This window comes from Oncorhynchus gorbuscha, linkage group LG26 (assembly GCF_021184085.1).
Source record: "Oncorhynchus gorbuscha isolate QuinsamMale2020 ecotype Even-year linkage group LG26, OgorEven_v1.0, whole genome shotgun sequence".
NCBI lineage: Eukaryota > Metazoa > Chordata > Actinopteri > Salmoniformes > Salmonidae > Oncorhynchus > Oncorhynchus gorbuscha.
The window spans coordinates 5447964-5470097 of record NC_060198.1 but is presented as its reverse complement, the minus strand read 5'-3'; the positions used below and the strand labels follow the sequence as shown (position 1 = coordinate 5470097).

Below are 22134 nucleotides of genomic sequence, written 5' to 3'. Positions count from 1 at the left end.
TTGCCTTTGTTTTGGTTTGTTTGGTTGGAAATTAGGGTGTGCAGGGTGAATACATGGTCTGTTGTACGGTAATTTGGTAAAAAGCCAATTTGACATTTGCTCAGTACGAAATGGAAATGTACGAGTCTGCTGTTAATGATAATGCAGAGGATTTACCCTAGGTTACTTTTGACGCATATTCAACGGTAGTTATTGGGGTCAAATTTGTCTCCACTTTTGTGGATTGGGCTGATGAGTCCTTGGTTCCAAATATTAGGGAAGATGCCAGAGCTAAGGATGATGTTAGAGAGTTTTAGTGTTTTCCAATTTTCCCAGAAGTGGTTAGAGTCTATTAGAGTCTCTCTCTATCTGTCTCTCTCTCTCTGTCTCTCTCTCTCTCTCTCTCTCTCTCTCTCTCTCTCTCTATCACCTCTCTCGCTCTCTCACCTCTCAATCACCTCTCTCACCTCTCAATCACCTCTCTCACTTCTTTCGCTCTCTCACCTCTCTCTCACCTCTCTCTCTCTCTATCATCTCTCTCTCACCTCTCTCTCTCTCTATCATCTCTCTCTCACCTCTCTCTCTCTCTATCATCTCTCTCACCCTCTCTCTCTCTCTCTCTCTATCATCTCTCTCTCACCTCTCTCGCTCTCTCACCTCTCTCTCTCTCTATCATCTCTCTCTCACCTCTCTCTCTCTCTCTCTCTCTATCATCTCTCTCTCACCTCTCTCGCTCTCTCACCTCTCTCTCTCTCTATCATCTCTCTCTCACCTCTCTCTCTCTCTATCATCTCTCTCTCACCTCTCTCTCTCTCTATCATCTCTCTCTCACCTCTCTCGCTCTCTCACCTCTCTCTCTCTCTCTATCATCTCTCTCTCACCTCTCTCGCTCTCTCACCTCTCTCGCTCTCTCACCTCTCTCTCTATCACCTCTTTCTCACCTCTCTCGCTCTCTCACCTCTTCTCGCTCTCTCACCTCTCTCTCTCTCTATATCACCTCTCTCACCTCTCTCGCTCTCTATTACCTCTCTCTCTCACATCTCTCACCTCTCTCTCTATCACCTCTCTCACCTCTCTCGCTCTCTCATCTCTCTCTCTCTACCACCTCTCTCTAACCTCTCTCTCTACCCACTCTCTCTCTCTCACCTCTCTCACCTCTCTCTCTATCACCTCTCTCTCTCTCTCTCTCTCTCTCTACCACTTCTCTCTCACCTCTCTCGCTCTCTATTACCTCTCTCTCTCACATCTCTCACCTCTCTCTCTATCACCTCTCTCGCTCTCTCATCTCTCTCTCTCTACCACCTCTCTCTAACCTCTCTCTCTACCCACTCTCTCTCTCTCACCTCTCTCACCTCTCTCTCTATCACCTCTCTCTCTCTATCACCTCTCTCTCACCCCCCCTCTCTCTCTATCATTTATCTCTCACCTCTCTCTCTCTCACCTCTCTCTCACATCTCTCTCTCTCTCTTACATCTCTCTCTCTCACACCTCTCTCTCCCTGTCACCTCTCTCTCACCCCCTCTCTCTCTCTATCATTTCTCTCTCACCTCTCTCTCTCTCTCTCTGTCACCTCTCTCTCTGTCACCTCTCTCTCTCTCTCTCTCTCTCTCACACACATCACACACACACACACACACACACACACACACACACACACACACACACACACACACACACACACACACACACACACACACACACACACACACACACACACACACACACATTTGTTCTCCTCCCTCGCTCTCCGCCTGTCCAGCGAAGTGTGTGTGTTTCACGGCGTCTGAGCCAGGTAGGCAGAGGAAGCTCTCTCGCCTGTTCCATTTGATGCGTCGGGGAACATTTCAGTGAAGCGAGCGCTTCCGAGGTGCGGCAGAACTCTCCCGCATGTCAACGCTCTCCTCTCCTCCTTGTCATCCCCCTCTCACTCTCTCCATCCCTCCCTCTCTCTCAGCTTGTTCTGGTGGAAAGATGGGAAAATTGTACATTCAGATCTTGGCTCAAAGCACACAAACAAGGGCTGCAAACACACACACACACACACACACACACAAACACCCGGCGGTGACACACACACTGCCTCCTTTTCACACGCCACACTATTGTAATTCCATAATCATCACGTGGCTCCGGAGAATGTGGAATCAGAGAATAAATGTGTTCCCTGAATGTTTACACACACAAACACACACGACACCCACACATACACACACACACACACACAGAATCACATTCCGGTGCTTTATCCCCCTTGGTAATCTATTTACGGGGTGACAGGCACGTCAGGGGAAAAGTTAATTGAAATCGGCACTAATCTGATGATGACACGCACACAGCCACAGAAAGTAGTCCTCGTCCCAGTCGTCACCGTGGCGATAGGCCCAGTCAGCCAGTCAGGTTGCACCTTGTTGTGTTGTGGCAGGGAGCGGAGGGAGTCAATAAGTTAAGACTACTTAATTTCATGCCTCTTGGTTCTGTTAAGCTCCTTGGTGTGTGTGGCGTGTTGATTGGCAATCTGACATTTCATATGCGCCTCACTGACTCACCCACCACAGATCTGGTTCTGCTTGTTTGTGCCCCCCTACCCCCCCCCCTCTTGTCTCATTATCTATCCTTCTCTTTCCACCCCCCTTCTTCCCATCTTCTCCTTTCCTTCTCTCGCTCCTTCCCATTTTCCTCTGCCTTTCCTCCACCACTATCTTTTTCCTCCCATCTTTCCTTCTCCTCTTTCCTCCTCATTCCCCCTTCTCTCTCCTTTACTCCATTCTTCCCTTCTCCCATCATTGTAAATAAGAATGAGTTCCTAACTAAATTACGTTCTGATAAAAACCAACAACAATGAAACTAATCTGCTCTCTCCGTCTCCTCTTCTCACAGGATGGCTACTATTCCCACCGCCCCAAGGAGAAAGTCAGAGTGGACAGCAACAATGAGAACTCTGTGCCCAAAGACTTTGAGAACATAGACAATAGTAACTTTGGCGCCCGTTCGCAGCCCCAGCGCCAGCCCCCAGGGGGCGCTAACAGTAACAAACGCAGGGAGAGGCTGCAGGAGAAGGCCCATGCCGAACAGGCAACCTGGAAGGATAACGCTCCGATTCTCAGCCGGAACTCCAACGAGGTCCTCCAGTACGGACGAGCGTAGCCCAGAATGGCTCACTTCCTGTGGGCCCGAAAGCGGTTGGAGCCGGGGTGGACTCCAGGAACCACCACCGCCGCTCTTCACAGCCACAGAGCCAGGGTCAGGCTCAGACTTACCCCCAATCGCAGTCCCACCCCCAGACTCAACATAGACACCAACACCCGCATCAAACCAGGAAGCAGGCGACTGCGGCTCCATTGGAGGTTGTTTACGACCAGCCGCCCAAGTGTGAGATCAGTGGGAAGGAAGCCATTTCAGCTCTGTCCAGAGCCAAGACCAAGGAGTGCCGGCAGCAGATAGCTGAAGTGTACTGTAGACACAAGGAAGGTCAACTGATGCCTGAGAAGGTCACCCGCTACTGTCCCATAGAGGGTGAGTTAATAGATATACTGTTACTGTACCATAGAGGGTGAGTTAATACTGTAGATATACTGTTACTTTAACATAGAGGGTGAGTTAATAGATATACTGTCACTGTAACATAGAGGGTGAGTTAATAGATATACTGTTACTGTACCATAGAAGGTGAGTTAATAGATATACTGTTACTGTCCCGTAGAGGGTGAGTTAATAGATATACTGTTACTGTACCATAGAGGGTGAGTTAATAATGTAGATATACTGTTACTTTAACATCGAGGATGAGTTAATAGATATACTGTTACTGTACCATAGAGGGTGAGTTAATAGATATACTGTTACTGTAACATAGAGGGTGAGTTAATATATATACTGTTACTGTACCATAGAGGGTGAGTTAATATATATACTGTTACTGTCCCATAGAGGGTGAGTTAATTTAAATACTGTTACTGTACCATAGAGGGTGAGTTAATAGATATACTGTTACTGTACCATAGATGGTGAGTTAATAGATATATACTGTTACTGTAACATAGAGGGTGAGTTAATAGATATACTGTTACTGTCCCATAGAGGGTGAGTTAATAGATATACTGTTACTGTACCATAGAGGGTGAGTTAATAGATATACTGTTACTGTACCATAGAGGGTGAGTTAATAGATATCCTGTTACTGTAACATAGAGGGTGAGTTAATATATACATACTGTTACTGTAACATAGAGGGTGAGTTAATATATATACTATTACTGTAACATAGAGGGTGAGTTAATAGATATACTGTTACTGTAACATAGAGGATGAGTTAATAGATATACTGTTACTGTAACATAGAGGGTGAGTTAATATATATATACTGTTACTGTCCCATAGAGGGTGAGTTAATAGATACACTGTTACTGTCCCATAGAGGGTGAGTTAATAGATATACTGTTACTGTCCCATAGAGGGCGAGTTAATAGATATACTGTTACTGTAACATAGAGGGTGAGTTAATATATATATACTGTTACTGTCCCATAGAGGGTGAGTTAATAGATATACTGTTACTGTCCCATAGAGGGTGAGTTAATAGATATACTGTTACTGTACCATAGAGGGTGAGTTAATAGATATCCTGTTACTGTAACATAGAGGGTGAGTTAATATATATATACTGTTACTGTAACATAGAGGGTGAGTTAATAGATATACTGTTACTGTAACATAGAGGGTGAGTTAATAGATATACTGTTACCGTACCATAGAGGGAGAGTTAATATATATACTGTTACTGTACCATAGAGGGTGAGTTAATAGATATACTGTTACTGTACCATAGAGGGTGAGTTAATATATATACTGTTACTGTACCATAGAGGGTGAGTTAATATATATACTGTTACTGTCCCATAGAGGGTGAGTTAATTTAAATACTGTTACTGTACCATAGAGGGTGAGTTAATAGATATACTGTTACTGTAACATAGAGGGTGAGTTAATAGATATACTGTTACTGTAACATAGAGGGTGAGTTAATAGATATACTATTACTGTAACATAGAGGGTGAGTTAATAGATATACTGTTACTGTCCCATAGAGGGTGAGTTAATAGATATACTGTCACTGTAACATAGAGGGTGAGTTAATAGATATACTGTTACTGTACCATAGAGGGTGAGTTAATAATGTAGATATACTGTTACTTTAACATAGAGGGTGAGTTAATAGATATACTGTTACTGTACCATAGAGGGTGAGTTAATAGATATACTGTTACTGTAACATAGAGGGTGAGTTAATATATATACTGTTACTGTCCCATAGAGGGTGAGTTAATTTAAATACTGTTACTGTACCATAGAGGGTGAGTTAATAGATATACTGTTACTGTACCATAGAGGGTGAGTTAACCTCTTGCTCCTACCTGACACGCAGGCATCCCATCTAGACATCTGGAAATGCAAATGCGCTACGCTAAATGCTAATAGTACTAGTTAAAACTCAAACGTTCATTAAAATACACATGCAGGGTATTGAATTAAAGCTACACTCGTTGTGAATCCAGGCAACAAGTCAGATTTTTAAAATGCTTTTCGGCGAAAGCATGAGAAGCTATTATCTGATAGCATGTAACACCCAAAAAGACCCGCAGGGGACGTAAACAAAATAATTAGCATAGTCGTCGCTACACAAACCGCACAAATAAAATATAAAACATTCATTACCTTTGACCATCTTCTTTGTTGGCACTCCTAGATGTCCCATAATCACTATTGGGTCTTTTTCTCGATTAAATCGGTCCATATATAGCCTAGATATCGATCTATGAAGACTGTGTGATAAACGAAAAAAATAGCGTCTTATAACGTAACGTCATTTTTTTAAATTAAAAAGGTCGATGATAAACTTTCACAAAACACTTCGAAATACTTTTGTAATGCAACTTTAGGTATTAGTACACGTTAATAAGCGCCCAAATTGATCACGAGGCGATGTATATTCTTTAGCTGTCCGTCTGGAAATAATGTCCGGGTAAATCTCAACCAAAATATCCGATCGGTGACCGGAAGAACTGCGCTGCCTTGCGTCTGTTTGACCAAGAAACAAATAGTAGGAAATCACAAGACTCTATACATCGTGTGGAAGCTGTAGGTATTGCAACCTCAGCCCCATTAAATATGGTTCACCTTTATCAATGGGTTCAAGTCGCGCATGGATATATTTTTCCATTTTCAGTGATCAGATTTTCCTGCACTTTTCGATGAAACACACGTTCTGTTATAGTCACAGCCGTGATTTAACCAGTTTTATAAACGTCTGACTGTTTTCTATCCACACATACTAATCATATGCATATACTATATTCCTGGCATGAGCAGCAGGGCGCTGAAATGTTGCGCGATTTTTAACAGAATGTTCGAAAAAGTAGGGGGTAGGAGTAACAGGTTAATAGATATACTGTTACTGTAACATAGAGGGTGAGTTAATAGATATACTGTTACTGTACCATAGAGGGTGAGTTAATAGATATACTGTTACTTTAACATAGAGGGTGAGTTAATAGATATACTGTTACTGTCCCATAGAGGGTGAGTTAATAGATATACTGTTACTGTACCATAGAGGGTGAGTTAATAGATATACTGTTACTGTACCATGGGTATACTGGGTGTGAACCGTTTGGGTATACTGGGTGTGAACCGTTTGGGTATACTGGGTGTGAACAGTTTGGGTATACTGGGTGTGTACCGTTTGGGTATACTGGGTGTGAACCGTTTGGATATACTGGGTGTGAACCGTTTGGGTATACTGGGAGTGAACCGTTTGGGTATACTGGGTGTGAACAGTTTTGGTATACTGGGAGTGAACCGTTTGGGTATACTGGGTGTGAACAGTTTGGTATACTGGGTGTGAACCGTTTGTGTCACGCCCTGGTCGAAGTATTTTGTGTTTATCTTCATGTATTGGGTCAGGCCGGGGTATGGCATGGGGTTTTTGTATTGTGGTGTGTTTTGTCTTGGGGTTTTGGTGTGTATGTATTGGGATTGTAGCTAGTGGGGTGATCTAGCAAGGTCTATGGCTGTCTGGAGTGGTTCTCAATCAGAGGCAGGTGTTTATCTTTGTCTCTGATTGGGAACCATATTTAGGCAGCCATATTCTTTGAGTTTGTCGTGGGTGATTGTCCTTAGTGTCCTTGTTCCTGTCTGTGTTAGTTTTCACTAGTATAGGCTGTTTCGGTTTTCGTTACGTTCTTTGTTTTGTAGTGTTTGTGTTTTAGATTCGTGTTACGTTTTTTTGTTCATTAAACATGGATCGCAATCTACACGCTGCAGTTTGGTCCGACTCTCCTTCACCACACCTAGAAAACCGTTACAGTTTGGGTATACTGGGTGTGAACAGTTTGGTATACTGGGTGTGAACAGTTTGGTATACTGGGTGTGAACAGTTTGGTATACTGGGTGTGAACAGTTTGGTATACTGGGAGTGAACAGTTTGGTATACTGGGTGTGAACAGTTTGGTATACTGGGTGTGAACAGTTTGGTATACTGGGTGTGAACAGTTTGGTATACTGGGTGTGAACAGTTTGGTATACTGGGTGTGAACAGTTTGGTATACTGGGTGTGAACAGTTTGGTATACTGGGTGTGAACAGTTTGGGTATACTGGGTGTGAACAGTTTGGGTATACTGGGTGTGAACAGTTTGGTATACTGGGTGTGAACAGTTTGGGTATACTGGGTGTGAACAGTTTGGTATACTGGGTGTGAACAGTTTGGGTATACTGGGTGTGAACAGTTTGGTATACTGGGTGTGAACAGTTTGGTATACTGGGTGTGAACAGTTTGGTATACTGGGTGTGAACAGTTTGGTATACTGGGTGTGAACAGTTTGGGTATACTGGGTGTGAACAGTTTGGGTATACTGGGTGTGAACAGTTTGGTATACTGGGTGTGAACAGTTTGGGTATACTGGGTGTGAACAGTTTGGGTATACTGGGTGTGAACAGTTTGGTATACTGGGTGTGAACAGTTTGGGTATACTGGGTGTGAACAGTTTGGTATACTGGGTGTGAACAGTTTGGTATACTGGGTGTGAACAGTTTGGGTATACTGGGTATGAACAGTTTGGGTATACTGGGTGTGAACAGTTTGGTATACTGGGTGTGAACAGTTTGGGTATACTGGGTGTGAACAGTTTGGGTATACTGGGTGTGAACAGTTTGGTATACTGGGTGTGAACAGTTTGGGTATACTGGGTGTGAACAGTTTGGGTATACTGGGTGTGAACAGTTTGGTATACTGGGTGTGAACAGTTTGGGTATACTGGGTGTGAACAGTTTGGTATACTGGGTGTGAACAGTTTGGTATACTGGGTGTGAACAGTTTGGTATACTGGGTGTGAACAGTTTGGTATACTGGGTGTGAACAGTTTGGGTATACTGGGTGTGAACAGTTGGGGTATACTGGGTGTGAAGAGTTTGGTTTACTGGGTGTGAACAGTTTGGTATACTGGGTGTGAACAGTTTGGTATACTGGGTGTGAACAGTTTGGGTATACTGGGTGTGAACAGTTTGGTATACTGGGTGTGAACAGTTTGGTATAGATACTCTTTCATATCATATAAAAACATTTGCTAGACATTCTGTTTGTTAGTCAATCATAGTAACAGTGTAATCATCGTGCGACAGCTTGATAGAGGCTCCTTTCAAACATGTTGTTTGTTTTGTCGTCATGGTCTGTGTATGTACTGTCAATGTCTGAGTCCCAAATGGCTCTAATCCCTTTATCGTCCACTTCTTTTGACAGGGCTCATAGGGTTCTGCTCAAAAGTAGTGCACTATTTAGGGAATGGGGAGCTATTTAGGACGTATACCATCTCTTTTTACAGCAGGAAAATACAATATTCCCTGAAGCTGAAATAAAATCTGTTTTGACTTAGGCACACAAACACAACCATTTATGCACACACACACGCACACACACGCACGCACAAACACACGCACACGCGCACGCACGCACACAAACACAACCATTTATGCACACACACATGCACGCACGAACACACGCACACACACACACATTTATGCACACACACAGATGTATGAATATACACACACACACACACACACACACACACACACACACACACACACACACACACACACACACACACACACACACACACACACACACACACACACACACACACACACACACACACACACACACACACACACACACACACACACACACACACACACAGACAGAGATATACACACACGCACACTACACTTTCTGTTGTTTTACTGCTAATAATTCCAATTCGTATCAAAGTCAGGCAAGAAATGTGTTTCTTGGCTGATGAGAAATTTGCGTGAGAGAATGGAAGACACTTTTTGTATTTACACCAAATTGCTTTCCAATTTTCATTCTGTTCAGCCAAGCTGGCCACAGAAATGCAAGTTCACACACACACACTAACACACACACACACACACACACACACACACACACACACACACACACACACACACACACACACACACACACACACACACACACACACACACACACACACACACACACACACACACACACACACACACACACACACACACACACACACACACACACACACACACACACAGACAGACATGCACACTCACAACCACACACAGACAGACGGATAGACACAGGAACGCACAAACTCTTTCGCTTTCTCACCCTCTTCCTTTCTTTCTCTCTCTTTCTTTCTTACGCACAAACACACACAACACCGCACACACACCGCACACAATTTCCCAAGTAGACTGGTTGAACATCTGCAGGTTGGCAGAAGACTCCTGTAAACAAAATCTGTGAGCTTGCCACCATCAGTGAGCACCATGCATCAATGTTTAAAAAGAAACACACACACACACACACAAACACACACACACACAGAGGAGTGTATGGAGGACATCTGGCCAGACATAACCAGACACTGTGCACCCACAATGATGTGTAACCTTGTAGGCTTCTGGACACTACAGGCTACACTTCCAGAAGATGGAAAGCAATGCTTTTCTATCTGGGACGATTCCAATGGTTGCGTCTGAAATTGCACCATAGTCACTTATAAGTGCACTACTTTTGAATAGGGCGCCAACACACCTTGACTGCACCTTGTGAGTCCACCATGACTGCACCTTGTGAGTCCACCATGATTGCACCTTGTGAGTCCACCATGACTGCACCTTGTGAGTCCACCATGACTGCACCTTGTGAGTCCACCATGACTGCACCTTGTGAATCCACCATGACTGCACCTTGTGAGTCCACCATGACTGCACCTTGTGAGTCCACCATGACTGCACCTTGTGAGTCCACCATGACTGCACCTTGTGAATCCACCATGGCTGCACCTTGTGTGTCTACCATGACTGCACCTTGTGAGTCCACTTTGACTGCACCTTGTGTGTCCACCATGACTGCACCTTGTGTGTCCACCATGACTGCAACTATGTTCTGTACAGCAATGTAAGTGAGGATACATATTCCCCAAGGTATAAACCAATGCTTGTATATCATTGAATAAGCTCATGTCGTCTCCCTAGACCAGGGCTGTCCAACCCTCTTCCTGGAGATCTACCATCCTGTGAGTTTTCAGTCCAACCAGTCCAACACACCTGATTATACTAATTAGCTGATCAACAAGACCTTAAATAGCTGAATCAGATAAGTTAAATTAGGGTTGGACGGACTGAAAACCTTCAGGACAGTAGATCTCCAGGAAGAGGGTTGGGCAGCCCTGCCCTAGACTAACCATCGCCATCCCACTCCAACTGACAGTAGATCTCCAGGAAGACGGTTGGGCAGCCCTGCCCTAGACTCACCATCGTCATCCCACTCCAACTGACAGTAGATCTCCAGGAAGAGGGTTGGGCAGCCCTGCCCTAGACTCACCATCGCCATCCCACTCCAACTGACAGTAGATCTCCAGGAAGAGGGTTGGGCAGCCCTGCCCTAGACTCACCATCGTCATCCCACTCCAACTGACAGTAGATCTCCAGGAAGACGGTTGGGCAGCCCTGCCCTAGACTCACCATCGCCATCCCACTCCAACTGACAGTAGATCTCCAGGAAGAGGGTTGGGCAGCCCTGCCCTAGACTCACCATCGCCATCCCACTCCAACTGACAGTAGATCTCCAGGAAGAGGGTTGGGCAGCCCTGCCCTAGACTCACCATCGTCATCCCACTCCAACTGACAGTAGATCTCCAGGAAGAGGGTTGGGCAGCCCTGCCCTAGACTCACCATCGCCATCCCACTCCAACTGACAGTAGATCTCCAGGAAGAGGGTTGGGCAGCCCTGCCCTAGACTCACCATCGCCATCCCACTCCAACTGACAGTTTGATCAAAGGAGACGGGGGAAATTGAAAAGGGCTTAATCCTGGTGGCGTTGTGTACCCACATTGACGGCTAAATTAAATCTATTTTTCTTTTTCACTCCCTCTGTCTGTTCTGTCGTCTGCCACAATGTTGTTCTCTCATCTCTCTCTCTCTCTCTCTCTCTCTCTCTCTCTCTCTCTCTCTCTCTCTCTCTCTCTCTCTCTCTCTCTCTCTCTCTCTCTCTCTCTCACCATGTCTCTGATGCACCAATCTGAATTTGAGGCGCTAACCTTGTTAGCTCTCCCTCTCGCTCTCTCCCCATGTCTCAGATGCACCAATCTGAATTTAAGGCACTAACCTTGTTAGCTACAAATTGTCCAATTTGATTTCATCGGTACTCTGTCCTTGAAGAGTTGGCTGGGTTGTCAAATCAAATCAAATTGTATTTGTCACATACACATGGTTAGCAGATGTTAGTGCGAGTGTAGCGAAATGCTTGTGCTTCTAGTTCCGACAATGCAGTAATAACCAACAAGTAATCTAGCTAACAATTCCAAAACTACTACCTTATAGACACAAGTGTAAGGGGAGCGCGTAGCCGTTAGCGCCGGCTCCATAGGATATGAGAGGGTATATATTAGCATTAGCAGAGCCTCTATATGCTAGCTGGGCTATTGTCTAATGTCTACATGGTTGTAATATGTTGGATGGAACTGGCATCATCATTGGTTGATTGGCTGGCTGATTAAAAAATAAAACCTCATTTATGTTCTATAAGACCTACATCTAGAACAAAGTACAAGATAGTTATACTCAGTCAGGTGAGACTTTCGTTGGATCCTTCGTTGGTACTGAGCAGATGTTGCATTAAAGAACTTTAATATTGGAAACTAAAAGGACATTTCTGCTCCTCTCCTCTTCCAACCTCTCGCATGACTGGTTGAGATGGACGGCCGTGACTTGCTGAAGTTACACAAGATGGAGAGAGAGAGAGAGAGAGAGAGAGAGAGAGAGAGAGAGAGAGAGAGAGAGAGAGAGAGAGAGAGAGAGAGAGAGAGAGAGAGAGAGAGAAGAATGAAATGATGGAGAGAGAGAGAGTGCTGATAGCAGATGAGGGAGAGGCACTTTGAAAGATTGATGGTGATAGGATTGAGGAAAAAGAGGGATATGGCACTCTGGCATTTTTAGACCTATCACGTCCCTGTAGGTGTAGAGACACACAACACATTGGCTCATTAGTTCAGCTAGCTAGCATATCACAAGCCTCAAAGTGCTTGGTGAAGCGCTCCGCCAATTAGCCTAGTGCCATGCTAGCCAGTGAACCTCCCGAGCTGCCTACCAATTACTGTTCAATCTGATACTGTGTGTGTGTGTGTATCCCATAGGCACAGCCAGGCTTCAGAGTAACACACACACAGACACACACACACACACACTTTCAAAACTCCATATTAATAGGCAGGATCATTAGGACCTAACTATGAATAGAACGATAATTCTTGGGGGGAATTGGCTGATTGAGTGATGGACAGGAGGCATGGCCAATTGGAGTCACGGGAGCATGAATGTAGCCCCGCCCCTGTTGTTAGACTTTAAATACAAGCCAGCAAAAGGTCCTGCCCTTCAATTGAGATAATTACAGGGCAGCAGTAAGAGCCTAGCTTGTCCAGACACAGGGAGGAAAGAGCCAGAAGCGGAGGGGCACCTTGTGATCTTTTTACCCCTGGGACAGCATACCCTAAGGGGGTTGAAACACTTACCACGTCCCCCGCTGCTGTAGACACAGGGGAGAACCGGGAGGGGCGCCTTGTAGCCTTTTTACCCCTGGGACAGCACACCCTAAGAGGGTGAAAGCACCCACCATCTTCTCCCCTCTTTTCTGCCCATCCAGGGACCATAGCGAGTCGTGACATGGTCCACCACTGCCGTCTGGGAAACCAAGTCCCCTGCCCTCACAACACAAAGGACCAGATTACTGCCATTATCTCCTGACCGATCTTGTCCTCTCTGTCGTCAACAAACATAACGTCTCAATAAAGCTCTGTGTTTCCTGAAACTCCATAGGCCCTGTGAACACAAAACAACCACCATATGTAATAATGGTGCTGGATTGTATTCCCCTAGTACTTATTTGCGGATGGAGAACACAATACAAGACCAAGAGAGAGGTTCTGAGCGGAAATCTATTTTTAAAGGCGTTTACTATTAGAATGAAAGAAACCACTTTATGAATCCGTGTGGCTTTTTGGACGGTTTCTGGAGAGACCTGGAATTGTTTGATTGTGTGGTTGTGAGTTGGAACAGTCATTGTCTACTTACTTCCAAGTCTTATTCTGGGACTGTGGCACAGAGCAATGATGACACACTATCAAGTGAACTCCACCCCAAACCCAAAGGAATGGTTCTAGGATTCCTATTCCTATCTTGTGGCCTTGCTGGTCATGGTTCAAATAACTCAATGGTCACATAGTGAATGAAACTCATCTCCTTGTGACATGCTTCTTCTTCTTCATAGTATGCACAGTAACAGCACAGTAACAGCACAGTAACAGCACAGTAACAGTAGTCACTGCGCCACATGTTCAGTACACCTTCCAGTGTAGGAAGTGGAGACGATGAAACCTAATGTGTGTGTTACTATTCTGTCCATGTAAGGCAATTGTCAGCGTCTGGGAGGAAGACTCGTCAGCGAGTTCTACATACAGGTACTCTGTATGAATGACTAACAACCTGTCTCTGTACGGTATCCTTGTGTTGTTCAGGTAAGGCCAATGTCAACGTGGCGTGGGAGGAGGACTCGTCAGAGGGCCCACCTTCGGCCCCCGTCAGGATAGCCTTCGTCCTGGTGGTCCACGGCAGAGCCTCACGACAGTTCCAGAGACTTTTCAAGGCCATCTACCACACCTCACACTACTACTATATACATATAGACCAGGTAAGACTATAGACCCACCATCTACCACCTCACACTACTACTATATACATATAAACCAGGTAAGACTATAAACCCACCATCTACCACCTCACACTACTACTATATACATATAGACCAGGTAAGACGATAGACCCACCATCTACCACCTCACACTACTACTATATACATGTAGACCAGACAATTGACTACATTTACATTACATTTAAGTCATTTAGCAGACGCTCTTATCCAGAGCGACTTACAAATTGGACTACCATCTACCACCTCACACTACTACTATATACATATAGACCAGACTATAGACTATAGACTACCATCTACCACCTCACACTACTACTATATACATATAGACCAGACTATAGACTACCATCTACCACCTCACACTACTACTATATACATATAGACCAGACTATAGACTATAGACTACCACCTCACACTACTACTATATACATATAGACTATAGACTATAGACTACCATCTACCACCTCACACTACTACTATATACATATAGACTATAGACTACCATCTACCACCTCACAATACTACTATATACATATAGACCAGACTATAGACTACCATCTACCACCTCACACTACTACTATATACATATAGACCAGACTATAGACTATAGACTACCATCTACCACCTCACACTACTACTATATACATATAGACCAGACTATAGACTACCATCTACCACCTCACACTACTACTATATACATATAGACCAGACTATAGACTATAGACTACCATCTACCACCTCACACTACTACTATATACATATAGACCAGACTATAGACTACCATCTACCACCTCACACTACTACTATATACATATAGACCAGACTATAGACTATAGACTACCATCTACCACCTCACACTACTACTATATACATATAGACCAGACTATAGACTATAGACTACCATCTACCACCTCACACTACTACTATATACATATAGACCAGACTATAGACTACCATCTACCACCTCACACTACTACTATATACATATAGACCAGACTATAGACTATAGACTACCATCTACCACCTCACACTACTACTATATACATATAGACCAGACTATAGACTACCATCTACCACCTCACACTACTACTATATACATATAGACCAGACTATAGACTACCATCTACCACCTCACACTACTACTATATACATATAGACCAGACTATAGACTATAGACTACCATCTACCACCTCACACTACTACTATATACATATAGACCAGACTATACACTACCATCTACCACCTCACACTACTACTATATACATATAGACCAGACTATAGACTACCATCTACCACCTCACACTACTACTATATACATGTAGACCAGACTATAGACTACCATCTACCACCTCACACTACTAATATATACATATAGACCAGACTATAGACTATAGACTACCACCTCACACTACTACTATATACATATAGACTATAGACTATAGACTACCATCTACCACCTCACACTACTACTATATACATATAGACTATAGACTACCATCTACCACCTCACAATACTACTATATACATATAGACCAGACTATAGACTACCATCTACCACCTCACACTACTACTATATACATATAGACCAGACTATAGACTACCATCTACCACCTCACACTACTACTATATACATGTAGACCAGACTATAGACTACCATCTACCACCTCACACTACTACTATATACATATAGACCAGACTATAGACTATAGACTACCATCTACCACCTCACACTACTACTATATACATATAGACCAGACTATAGACTATAGACTACCATCTACCACCTCACACTACTACTATATACATATAGACCAGACTATAGACTACCATCTACCACCTCACACTACTACTATATACATGTAGACCAGACTATAGACTACCATCTACCACCTCACACTACTACTATATACATATAGACTACCATCTACCACCTCACACTACTACTATATACATATAGACCAGACTATAGACTACCATCTACCACCTCACACTACTACACTACTACTATATACACTACTACTATATACATGTAGACCAGACTATAGACTACCATCTACCACCTCACACTACTACTATATACATATAGACCAGACTATAGACTACCATCTACCACCTCACACTACTACTATATACATGTAGACCAGACTATAGACTACCATCTACCACCTCACACTACTACTATATACATATAGACCAGACTATACACTACCATCTACCACCTCACACTACTACTATATCCATATAGACCAGCCTATAGACTACCATCTACCACCTCACACTACTACTATATACATATAGACCAGACTATAGACTACCATCTACCACCTCACACTACTACTATATACATATAGACCAGACTATAGACTACCATCTACCACCTCACACTACTACTATATACATATAGACCAGGTATAGACCAGGACTACCACCTCACACTACTACTATATACATATAAGACTATAGACTACCATCTACCACCTCACACTACTACTATATACATATAGACCAGGTAAGACTATAGACTACCATCTACCACCTCACACTACTACTATATACATATAGACTACCATCTACCACCTCACACTACTACTATATACATATAGACCAGACTATAGACTACCATCTACCACCTCACACTACTACTATATACATGTAGACCAGCCTATAGACTACCATCTACCACCTCACACTACTACTATATACATATAGACCAGACTATAGACTACCATCTACCACCTCACACTACTACTATATACATATAGACCAGACTATAGACTATACACTACCATCTACCACCTCACACTACTACTATATACATATAGACCAGGTAAGACTATAGACTACCATCTACCACCTCACACTACTACTATATACATATAGACTACCATCTACCACCTCACACTACTACTATATACATATAGACCAGACTATAGACTACCATCTACCACCTCACACTACTACTAAAAACATGTAGACCAGACTATAGACTACCATCTACCACCTCACACTACTACTATATACATATAGACTACCATCTACCACCTCACACTACTACTATATACATATAGACCAGACTATAGACTACCATCTACCACCTCACACTACTACTATATACATATAGACCAGGTAAGACTATAGACTACCATCTACCACCTCACACTACTACTATATACATATAGACTACCATCTACCACCTCACACTACTACTATATACTACTATATATACATATAGACCAGACTATAGACTACCATCTACCACCTCAGACTACTACTATATACATATAGACCAGACTATAGACTACCATCTACCACCTCACACTACTACTATATACATATAGACCAGGTAAGACTATAGACTACCATCTACCACCTCACACTACTACTATATACATATAGACTACCATCTACCACCTCACACTACTACTATATACATATAGACCAGACTAAAGACTACCATCTACCACCTCAGACTACTACTATATACATATAGACCAGACTATAGACTACCATCTACCACCTCAGACTACTACTATATACATATAGACCAGACTATAGACTACCATCTACCACCTCACACTACTACTATATACATATAGACCAGGTAAGACTATAGACTACCATCTACCACCTCACACGACTACTATATACATATAGACCAGACTATAGACTATAGACTACCATCTACCACCTCACACTACTACTATATACATATAGACCAGACTATAGACTACCATCTACCACCTCACACTACTACTATATACATATAGACCAGACTATAGACTACCATCTACCACCTCACACTACTACTATATACATATAGACTATAGACTATAGACTACCATCTACCACCTCACACTACTACTATATACATATAGACCAGACCATACACTACCATCTACCACCTCACACTACTACTATATACATATAGACCAGACTATAGACTATAGACTACCATCTACCACCTCACACTACTACTATATACATATAGACCAGACTATAGACTATACACTACCATCTACCACCTCACACTACTACTATATACATATAGACCAGACTATAGACTACCATCTACCACCTCACACTACTACTATATACATATAGACCAGGTAAGACTATAGACTACCATCTACCACCTCACACTACTACTATATACATATAGACCAGGTAAGACTATAGACTACCATCTACCACCTCACACTACTACTATATACATATAGACTACCATCTACCACCTCACACTACTACTATATACATATAGACCAGACTATAGACTACCATCTACCACCTCAGACTACTACTATATACATATAGACCAGACTATAGACTACCATCTACCACCTCACACTACTACTATATACATATAGACCAGGTAAGACTATAGACTACCATCTACCACCTCACACGACTACTATATACATATAGACCAGACTATAGACTATAGACTACCATCTACCACCTCACACTACTACTATATACATATAGACCAGACTATAGACTACCATCTACCACCTCACACTACTACTATATACATATAGACCAGACTATAGACTACCATCTACCACCTCACACTACTACTATATACATATAGACTATAGACTATAGACTACCATCTACCACCTCACACTACTACTATATACATATAGACCAGACTATAGACTACCATCTACCACCTCACACTACTACTATATACATATAGACCAGACTATAGACTATAGACTACCATCTACCACCTCACACTACTACTATATACATATAGACCAGACTATAGACTACCATCTACCACCTCACACTACTACTATATACATATAGACCAGACTATAGACTACCATCTACCACCTCACACTACTACTATATACATATAGACCAGACTATAGACTATAGACTACCATCTACCACCTCACACTACTACTATATACATATAGACCAGACTATAGACTATAGACTACCATCTACCACCTCACACTACTACTATATACATATAGACCAGACTATAGACTATAGACTACCATCTACCACCTCACACTACTACTATATACATATAGACCAGACTATAGACTACCATCTACCACCTCACACTACTACTATATACATATAGACCAGACTATAGACTACCATCTACCACCTACCATACTACTATATCCATATAGACCAGCCTATAGACTACCATCTACCACCTCCCATACTGCTATATCCATATAGACCAGCCTATAGACTACCATCTACCACCTCCCATACTACTATATACATATAGACCAGACTATAGACTACCATCTACCACCTCCCATACTACTATATACATATAGACCAGCCTATAGACTACCATCTACCACCTCCCATACTACTATATACATATAGACCAGTATGTTTCCTTCTATAGCCTACAGGCTGGAGATATAATGTATGTGACCTTCTATAGCCTACAGTCTGGAGATAAAATGTATGTGGCCTTCTATAGCCTACAGTCTGGAGATAAAATGTATGTGGCCTTCTATAGCCTACAGGCTGGAGATAAAATGTATGTTTCCTTCTATAGCCTACAGGCTGGAGATAAAATGTATGGCAATGTCATGAAACGGACACTTTTTAACCTCATGTAGGTTTCTCCGATCAAATAGCCTAACCTAAATGCGGCTCAATGACACAAAAAAGGAGTTGTCATGTTAATTAACAAACAACATATCCTAAGAACTGGACAGGTCAAAGTAAGACGGGCAATATGGAATCACGACTGTTGTCCAGGAGTTTCACCACATTGTCATGGTCAGCGGTTTGTACGTTTGTATCCGTCCATTTTTGACAAGCCGATCACATTGAAAAAGAAATACTTCTGCATTTCCCGCTGTGTAAACACATTGCAAATCGGTTGGTGAAGTGAACTCCTGATGAAGTTGGGAAGCTGCTAGCTGAAATTCAGAGCATAAATAGCCATATTGATTCGTCACAAGATTCAGGACTAATAAAGCCAATGCGACAGCCTGTTTTACTAACTGTGGGTCTACCACATGAATGGGCATTCATCAAATTCCATTGCTGGCCAACATGGTAGGCTACACCCCAGTAAGCACGAGCCCTTGTCTTTTGGACCTGTCCGGACGTCATTTTCTGGTGTTCAACAAATGTTATTCTACCTCTATGTAACTAGACAAGTCAGTTAAGAACAGATTCTTGTTTTCAATGATGGCCTAGGAACAGTGGGTTAACTGCCTCGCTCAGGGGCAGAACGACAGATCTTTACCTTGTCGGCTTAGGGATTTGATCTTGCAACCTTCTGGTTACTTGTCCAACGCTCTAACCACTAGGCTACCTGCCAGCCCATTATGGTAGGCTTACCACATAGATGGGCATTCATAAAATTCCATTTCAGGCAACACTGTAGGCTACACCTCGGTAATCATAGACCGAAGCAGACCCCTTTTGGACATATTTTTGGGGTGCAGTTCCGGACCAGCCTTGGCTTCCACAGACTTTGGTTTTTGGTCCTGTCCGGATCACCAATCATTTTTTGGTCTTGCCTACGGTGGCAGAACGTCAAGGACCAGCCCTGTGCTAGACAGTTAGACAGTATCTCTCAAGGAACAGGGTTGGAGAGCCCTGGATACCATTATCCTATCCTACGTAGGATATTGTCTAAAACCAGGGGTGTCCAACTCATTCCATGGAGGGCCTAGTGTCTGCTGAATTTTGGGTTTTCCTTTCAATTAAGACCTAAATAACCAGGTCAGGGGAGTTCCTTACTAACCAGTGACCTTACTTCATCAATCAAGTCCACGGGTGTAGAAAAAACCTGCAGACATTTGGCCCTCCGTGGAATGAGTTTTGAAACATTTTAAACTCTTCTTCTCTCCCCCTCCAGCGCTCCAACTACCTTCACAGACAGGTGCAGGCCCTGGCCTCCCAGTACCCCAACGTGAGGGTGACGCCCTGGAGGATGGCTACCATCTGGGGCGGTGCCAGCCTGCTCACCATGTACCTCCGCAGCATGGCAGACCTGATCACCATGACCGACTGGAGCTGGGACTTCTTCATCAACCTCAGCGCTGCAGACTACCCCATCAGGTGACTGGGGTGGAGGTGGCAGGGGGTAGGGGGTGAGGGTTAGGATGGTGGGGGGTAGAGGCTAGCAGCATGGCAGACCTGATCGCCATGACCGACTGGAGCTGGGACTTCTTCATTAACCTCAGCGCTGCAGACTACCCCATCAGGTGACTGGGGTGGAGGTGGTAGGGGGTGAGGGTTAGGATGGTGGGGGGTAGAGGCTAGCAGCATGGCAGACCTGATCGCCATGACCGACTGGAGCTGGGACTTCTTCATTAACCTCAGCGCTGCAGACTACCCCATCAGGTGACTGGGGTGGAGGTGACAGGGGGGTAGGGGGTGAGGGTTAGGATGGTGGGGGGTAGAGGCTAGCAGCATGGCAGACCTGATCACCATAACCGACTGGAGCTGGGACTTCTTCATTAACCTCAGTGCTGCAGACTACCCCATCAGGTGACTGGGGTGGAGGTGACAGGGGGGTAGGGGGTGAGGGTTAGGATGGTGGGGGGTAGAGGCTAGCAGCATGGCAGACCTGATCACCATAACCGACTGGAGCTGGGACTTCTTCATTAACCTCAGCACTGCAGACTACCCCATCAGGTGACTTGGGTGGAGGAGCAAGATTTTCCAGATAGTTGACCTGCTGTGCATTCGGAAGAGAGAGGATCTGCAGAGAAAAATGGGAAAAACTCCCCAAATACAGGTGTGCCAAGCTTGTAGTGTCATACCCAAGACGACATGTAGTTGTAACCGCTGCCAAATGTGCCACAACAAAGTACTGAGTAAAGGGTCTGAATACTGAATACT

The 22134-nt window shown here is 43.6% G+C and overlaps 1 pseudogene; it reads left to right on the top strand.

Moving 5' to 3' along the window:
- LOC124016493 overlaps positions 1–22134 on the top strand; it is a 150351-nt pseudogene that overhangs the window by 71858 nt on the left and 56359 nt on the right.